Here is an 8,074-nt window from a genome sequence, read left to right as displayed (position 1 = left end):
AGAAACCAAATCCAGAATAAACTAGTTTGTTGCGTAACAGAAGTGTTTACTTTAGAAAATAAATATGGGAGTGTCTGTGCATTTTGCAGAAAGCCAAAGAATATAAACGACGTTATTTATGCAGAATTGAAAAAAATAGTTTTCAAGGTCTTTTAATGTCACGCCGCAGAGTCAGGTCAACAATGGCTGACCGAGGAGAACTACATAAACAGAGAGAAGACGGGATGAGAGGAGCGGGACAAATGGTGTATGGAGGGCTGAAATGGAGTGAATCACCTTTTACAGGGTCCTGCCTCAGCGCTCCTGGGTGATTGAACAGATCAGCTGGGTTCAGCCTGACGGAGTGAAAGAGACAGACAGAGAGAGGAAGACAGGAAAAGAGAGATTTATCGCTATATAGCGATGTGATCCTCTGACTGTATGTTAGCAAAGTAGTAAATCATAGTGTGAACAGCTACTGGGTAAAAGGTTGGCTTAACTCACACTGCCAAGGTGAGGGTAAATCATTCAAGGTTCATTCATGTTCAGAGCACAAAACCAAAACCGCAAAATTCTAGGAATTAAAATAAAAACCTTAAGTCACCATAAATTAGTAAAACATGAGATGTGTTACTGCCTTGAAATGCATTGAAATGTAAAATGATTTACAAAGTGAAAGATGAAGATGAAAATGTGCTAATGTTCTAGTTTTGTGACATTTTCACCACCTTTCTCCTTTCAAAAAGTAAATGCTTTTGTGGTGGAGGGAATTTGAAAAGTTATTTGTAATTCTACTATGTTAAGAAGCAAACATTGTTGCAATGATAGAAATTTGAACCATTGCCTGTATGAAAAGATGGACAGCCTGACAGCTGCCCATGAACATTTTCTGTAATTTTAGATATTTCTTATCACGCTGATGTTTGTTCAAGTGTTAAATATTAGGTTTGGGTCTGTGTGTCTGTCTTTGTTTACAGTCAAATTAGCAACTAGAGTTTTTTTTAGCTTAGCTTTAATAAAAGAATAGTAAAATTGACATCAGACAGTAACTGTTCCGAGATTGATTTTTGGCTAATACCATCCACCTCTTTTGCTCCCCCCATGAGCTGTCACTTGCAACCAAAGCCTGCACAAACGCAACTCATTTAAACTATTCAGACTACAAACGGAAACAAGACAGCTTCCAATTAAACTGTCCTAATGTAATCATGACATAATCAGAACCTGGTCTCACAGGAATCCTTGAAATAGCCACGGATTCTCTTAACTCAAAATCCGTGGAATAGCCACGGAATCACTCAAATTTCCGTGAAACTGACACGGATTTCGCTACAATGCAAGTTAATGACAGTCATATCCCGTGGCTATTCCATGGATATTTGTTCCTATTGGTTTGTTCCAAGTCACGTGACTTTCAAGGTTCCGGCGGTCAGAACAAAAAACATGGCGGACAGTTCTCTAATTTTTAGTGAAAAAATCTATATTTTGACTGGATTTTGATCACATTTCTAGCAAGAAATATATGTTTTATTTTCTAAATATTCACTCAGTGAATGTACATAATCACTTTGTATGTTGGAATAGCCACGGGATATGACTGTCATTAACTTGCATTGTAGCGGAATCCGTGTCAGTTTCACGGAAATTTGAGTAATTCTGTGGCTATTCCACGGATTTTGAGTTAAGCAAATCCGTGGCTATTTCACGGATTCCTGTGAGACCATGTTGCATAATCATCACTGTAAAAAAATATTCATCTCAGAAATCAGATTTGAATCTTTTGGTGTAAAGGTAAAGCAGAAAAAGGAATCTAGTCAGAGACACTTTACTGTATGTGATCCCCCTTATTTACTGCAGTAAATAAGTATTGACTGTCTGCCGACTGTGTAATAATAATGTATCATCTTCCTTTTGATTGCTCTTCCAGCACTTTATATGAGTCAGTCATCAGTCAAGTTTTTTTTTGATGTGCTCTCCTCATGCAGAATCAGGGAGGTGGCAATTTAACAGAAGTCATGTTTGTTTCCGGCAACAACAACAGAAGAACGATTTCCTTTAGCATTACCAGTGATAACCACCATGCACGAACAAAGGCTCTGTTCAGGCCTAATAGCTTGTATCCAGATGTATCTAGATTGTGTCCAGATCCATTTCAGATGGCCTGCAGAGTGCATCTCAAATGTGTCTCCAGTGACCAATTCTGATGAGATTTTGCTTCCCTGCTCACATGTGATTTTATCTGTGGGGACACTGAATGCTGCAAAACTGAAAAAAAAAACATCAGATAAGAGGACTGTGGTTGCTACATGTTCAGATTATATTGAAAAATGTTTTCAATCTAATCTGCATAGGCAAATCTAGTATTTGGAAGCCAGTGGTGGAATAAGTATTCAGATCCCTTACTTAAGTAAAAGTACTAATAGCAAACTGTGAAATTACTCCACTACAAGTAAAAGTCCTGCATTCAAAACTTACTGAAGTAAAAGTACAAAAGTATCAGCACCAAAATGCACTTGAAGTATCAAAAGTAAAAGTACTTGTTATGCAAAATAGACCCACTTAGACTGTTTTATATATTCCAAATATATTATTACATTATTATTATTGATGCTTTTATGTAAACAGCCTTTTAATTTTCTTAAGCCAGGGCTCATTTAAACTACTTAATATACTGTTATGAGTCCAATCACTCTAAATTAATCACATTTTTTGCGTTAAATCTCAACCTGAAAAGTAACTAAAGCTGTCAGCTAAATGTAGTGGAGTAAAAAGTACAAGCTTTGCCTCTCTAGTGGAGTAGAAGTATAAAGTTACATAAAATCGAAATACTCAAGTAAAGTACAAGTGCCTCAAAATTGTACTTAAGTACAGTACTTGAGTAAATGTACTTAGTTACATCCCACCACTGTTGGAAGCTTCGTCATGTCAGTTAATCTTTCTGTTCAGATGTGGACGCATTTAACCGTCATTATGAATAAGGTTGTGTAAGGAAACGGTTCACAAGGGACCTAGTTCACCCTGTGAGTCATCACAAATACAAGTGATCAGACAGGTTTCAAACAAGCCCAGTTTAGATATCCAATATGAACATTAAAAGTATTATGCAAGTTTTGTATTACTAATGACTATTACAATTTGAAGGCCTCCCTGGTTCAACCCAGGTTATTTGCAGGTCAAATACCGAAATGTTACATTAGATATTTTTGGGCTTACACTGTAATAAATTATTCTGTAGTCATTTCATTTTACTTCATATATTTGATCAAATGTATTCAATATGAATGTGTCCTTGATTTTTTTAGGCAGTTGTTTAAGTAACTTTAATATAAATGTTTGAGATAGAATCTACTTATTTTGATCACATTAAATATAATCTTCTTCTTCTTCTTCTTAAATCAAGAGAATTTTTTAATGAATCCAACTCAATAGAATTAGTCCCTTATTAATTGACGTAGTTAGATTTAATTAATAATATTGTGTGCAATATGTTGCCTCAATTTTATTGAGTAGCTATTGTTTATCTTTTTTTTTTACAGTGTACCAGTGATTTAGTGTTCAAAATGTGGCTGTAAAAAATTACATTTAGTAAATGCCAGACAAATCTGCGAGCTCATGTTTTATTTGCTCTGGCTGATGCGTGCGGTGGTTTCTGCTGAAGCACTATTTCAGTTTCTTCATGCAAAAGGCATAGTGATGCTACACCATCACAGCTAATCTCTGCATGCTATATTCTGCTCACATTTGTCTGAGATGCATTTGTCTCATTTTGATCTACAGCAGTTGATAACACCCATTGGAAATTAAAAATGAACTGAGAGGTTGCAGAAAAGCTCAAATTTACGATTTGGTCTGGTGATGTCAGGCTACTTATATCACTGAATTTCGTATACATTTTACTATTAGTTTACTATACAAAGTCTGTTCTAATCTTTAAAATAATATTGTATTAGCTAAATTATTTAAGTTATTAGGTTTAATAAAATTATAAAAGCTAGTTTTCTGAGTTTCCATCATTCAGTTTCCATCAGCTCATTTACTTTCAATACATTTTTGAAAGAAATGAATTCATGCAAAAAAAAAAAGATTTAGAGCTGTAATATAGTTATTGATTACATAATAAATAGAATAGGCGGTTACTTATTCAGATTTTTTTCCCAATCAGATGGCTCAGTAAATACTGTATTGAACATTATAATTATACACGTGCCTGCTGAGAGTATTATTAATTTTCCGTGTCATGAATCCATGTCATTGCTTGGCATTAAACGTGTTGTCTCCACATCACGATTTCCACTTTACATGAACTCTTATGTTGACAAGTTGTATTTCTTGTTGTTAATTCTGATGAAAGTGTCACTCAACCTGCCCGTCTCCTATTCATTCAGTGTATATTGACACAGACAGACACTATGTGACTAACACTTAAATATAGGCCTGTCATTTTTTCGTGAACAACATTTTAGTCATTCTCATAGATGTGCACTGATGTTACCATGAATGTGCTTCAGTCAGGACGTGCTACAAGTCCAACCTGTTCTCTACAGCGCCACTGTGTGTGACTCTCTTTGTGTTTTGTGTGTGTGTGTGTGTGTGTGTGTGTGTTTGGCTGGGGACACACTGAACAGCATGTTCTCATGGTGTGTGTGAGCACAAGGCTTCTGTATCAACACATCAGACTTTACTGTTTGCCGCACTGATGATATCTGTGTTGATGAAGCCACATGTTGCTTCTAGTTATAATCAATCACTGCTGCTGCTTTCTTGCTCTCATTCCCGACACAGTGACTCCAGCAGTTCGACTTATACATTTCAAAACCAAAAAATAAAAACAAACTCTCCTACCAATCTGCAAAGACGCAACACTGTTCTTTACTTTGGATTAGAGTTATACTCGGATGATTTGTGGTTTTTCTATTCAAACAAAACTGAGAGTTTACAGACATTCTAGCAGCTACAGAGGGTCGTCTTTGAGCTCAATGTAAACGTCAGTATGTTAAGGAACACTTCACCTGCCAAATGAGCATTTGCATATGAATTACTCACCCCGTGTTACCTTGAATTCTTGAAGAAAACTTCTCACATGCCTCTACAGTGAGTGAAGAATCTGAAAATTGAGAGATGGAAATGTCTTTAAGAAAATACAGATTTTTTTTTTTGTGTTGTTAGTTTGTTCTTTATTCCTTTTCTTTGAGATCCTCATTTGGGGAATACCAGTTTGCCTTGTATATATGTTTGTCTGTTTACCCTATGTTTTGTTATTTACTTTGTGAATATATACCTTGAAAAAAAAGGGGGGGAAAATGCAAGGTACAATATTGTAAAGAAAACGAAATGACTGATTATGTTTGTGAAAGTAAGAAGCCTTGCAATAAAGTAAGAAAATACAGAATTCAGTTGGCGGGTCACAAGTTTAGGTATGAATAGAAATATAATGTAATATAATGCAATTTGGGTCTCTGGTATTGCTTTAAATCAGGGATGGGCAACTTAAATGCTGCAGGGGGCCACAGTTTTTCATGGACACTACCACAGGGCCACATATAGGACCATGCACTTAACCAGATATGATGAAACTGCAATTTTAAATGTGTTTACAATGCAGTAATTTAACATATTTCATGCTCAAATGCATGTACACTGCAAAAAAGGTGTGTCTAAAAACAAGATAAAAACACTTAAACTACCTCTCCAGGTCAGAGCTGCACATTCTGTTGAGCACTTTAAAACATTATTAAAAACCTATTTATTCTCCTTGGCGTTCAGTCTCAGCTAGGCAAGAATTCTTGGCTTTCTTTTTACTTTTTTACCCTTTTATTTGTCTTTTTTTATCTCTAACTCTGTTTTGAATTTAGTTTTTATTACTATTTTATGGTTTTACTGTTTTTAGTATTTTATTGTATTTCATTGTTTTTATTTATACCTATTTGTGTATGATTTTATTCTATTTTAATAACTGTACAGTACTTTGGTCAACTGAAGTTGTTTTTAAATGTGCTCTATAAATAAACTTTGACTTGACTTGACTTAATCTGAGGGAAATGATCTTGCTGCACGGACAGATAATTTCACTTGACAAGATTTCTTAAATTAAGATTATTAAATCTAGAAACAAGCATGTTGAACACTTAAAATAAGAAAGTAACTCTTAAAACAAGATAAATTACTTCTAAATCTAAGTTTGTTTAATCTTAAGAACCAAATAATTTGCAGTTATAGGAATACAAAAGGTTTGAAGCAAATAAAAAATAACCACTTACTGTGATTTCTTTTTTTTTCAGTGTTCAGCAGACCAACATTAATTGCAAGAAGTAATTTTGTGTACTGTACACCGTGATCACAGTTGTAAAAACACACTTTTTCTAAATCAATTGTTAAACCATACATTTCAAACAGCTGCAATTTCCAATATTGCCCCTAAATCGGCTATAGCATCATATCTTACAATTCGAAATTCTTCAAACAAATGTAATCTGTGTTTCATTTTAAATTATCATTTCTACAGGATCCTGTGAGAGATTTCTAGTTTGAAACAATTAAGCCTGACCTTAAGATGGATTCATAACACAGTACTTTTGATTGCTAAAATGATTTCTGAAATTAAAACGATAATCTGTTACAGTTGTCATCAATGGGAACGGTTGGGGAGTATGTGATACTGAGTAACAGACATAGATGTATGCCATTGTTCCAGCAGCGTTTTTGAACTTTAACATGAGTTGAAGCAGCGGAGATGAACTATTGCTACCTCTGGCGACTCGTTAGTGCTAAGCTAATTACTGGTGCTTTGGTGGAGGAGGGGGGGGGGGTTAGGATGTGAGGGGAGGAGCTAGGCTAATGAGGGATTAGACAGAGGTTGTTACCCTGTTTCCTTTTGATGGGATTACTGCGCTAAGGGCTATATACTGGCTGGCTTTTAATGATGGTCGTTCTGGTGTCATTGGAAACAACATCAACTATAAAAGTGGCCCTGGGCACGAGAGAAGAGGAGAGAAAAGAGAGGAAAGGAGAGGAGAGGAGAGGAGAAGTGCAGTGACACTGTGAGGTTTAGTTAATTAACCCCTATTCTGCTCTGTGGCTGCTCTCTGCTATCACCTCACTCTGGGAGACACACAGAGCTTTAAAGGAATGTTTCACTGAAAACACTGCTGTAAGAATACTCACATTTCATACTGCCACATATCGAGAGCTTGTGTAAAATGGTGATGTGCTCCACGCCGATTTAGTGTGAAAACTAAACGAGTAAAAAGGTATACATGTTGTTAGAAATATTGAGATCATTGGGAGTTGTCATGGTAGCTCAATTCTCATTGATATGCACACCAGCTTATAATTTCAGCTCTGGTGATTCTCAGAACAGGATGAGTCACACCTACCCGACTTCACTCTCTATTACTCTTCTTTCTCAGAGCTGAGCATGTGAGAACTTGAGACTGAATTAATCTACATTTGGAGAAGAAAAAAAAATTTACTTACAGTTTACTGTTTGCACCCTTCTTTCAAATTGCACTGTGCTTCACTATTTTGAACAACATATGCTCACATGGGTGAAAACCTCATGAACCAAACAGATAAGGCTCCAATAATCGGTATTATCTCTAGTAACATCAATCAAATGAGAAACTGTAGAGACAAAGAAATATGGAATATCAAGTTTCTTGGTGACACACTGCAAAAAAAGCCAACTTGTATTTTTTGCCTATAGAGGTGATTTAAGTTGGTAAAACTTGGAAATATAAATTATTGACATTGAGGGCAATAATGTAAATTAGCACAACAAAGGAAGCCAGTTGTCTGCTCAAAAACAAGTTTGTGAGTTGTTGTTACTTATATCTTTAAGTTGGGGTTCACAACAAGGGACAATAGTTCTGCTAACTCTTATTTCTTTGTTGTGAAATGCGGGAAAGCGGTGAAATTCGGTCATTAGCAAAAGCTAGCAGCTAACTGATGCTAGCGGCTAACTGATGCTATCGGCTAGCTGATGCTAGCGGCTAGCTGATGCTAGCGGGGCTGCTTGTTACAGCTACAAGAGTAGCCATTAGCGTATCAATACTAACTCAAAATTGTGGTTGCAACATTAGCTGACATTTCATAGCGG

General features: G+C 35.9%; 1 long non-coding RNA gene across 1 annotated transcript; it reads right to left on the bottom strand.

Moving 5' to 3' along the window:
* Window positions 1–306: 306 nt before the first annotated feature.
* On the bottom strand, window positions 307–7,211 carry LOC131978401 (uncharacterized). The gene is made up of 3 exons (XR_009394956.1): window positions 7,141–7,211; window positions 5,023–5,083; window positions 307–335 (listed from the first exon to the last, which is right to left on the bottom strand). It is a non-coding gene; the product is annotated as an uncharacterized LOC131978401 (long non-coding RNA).
* Window positions 7,212–8,074: the final 863 nt, after the last annotated feature.

Source organism: Centropristis striata, chromosome 9 (genome assembly GCF_030273125.1).
Source record: "Centropristis striata isolate RG_2023a ecotype Rhode Island chromosome 9, C.striata_1.0, whole genome shotgun sequence".
Classification (NCBI taxonomy): Eukaryota; Metazoa; Chordata; class Actinopteri; order Perciformes; family Serranidae; genus Centropristis; species Centropristis striata.
This window is presented reverse-complemented; position numbering and strand designations above follow the sequence as displayed.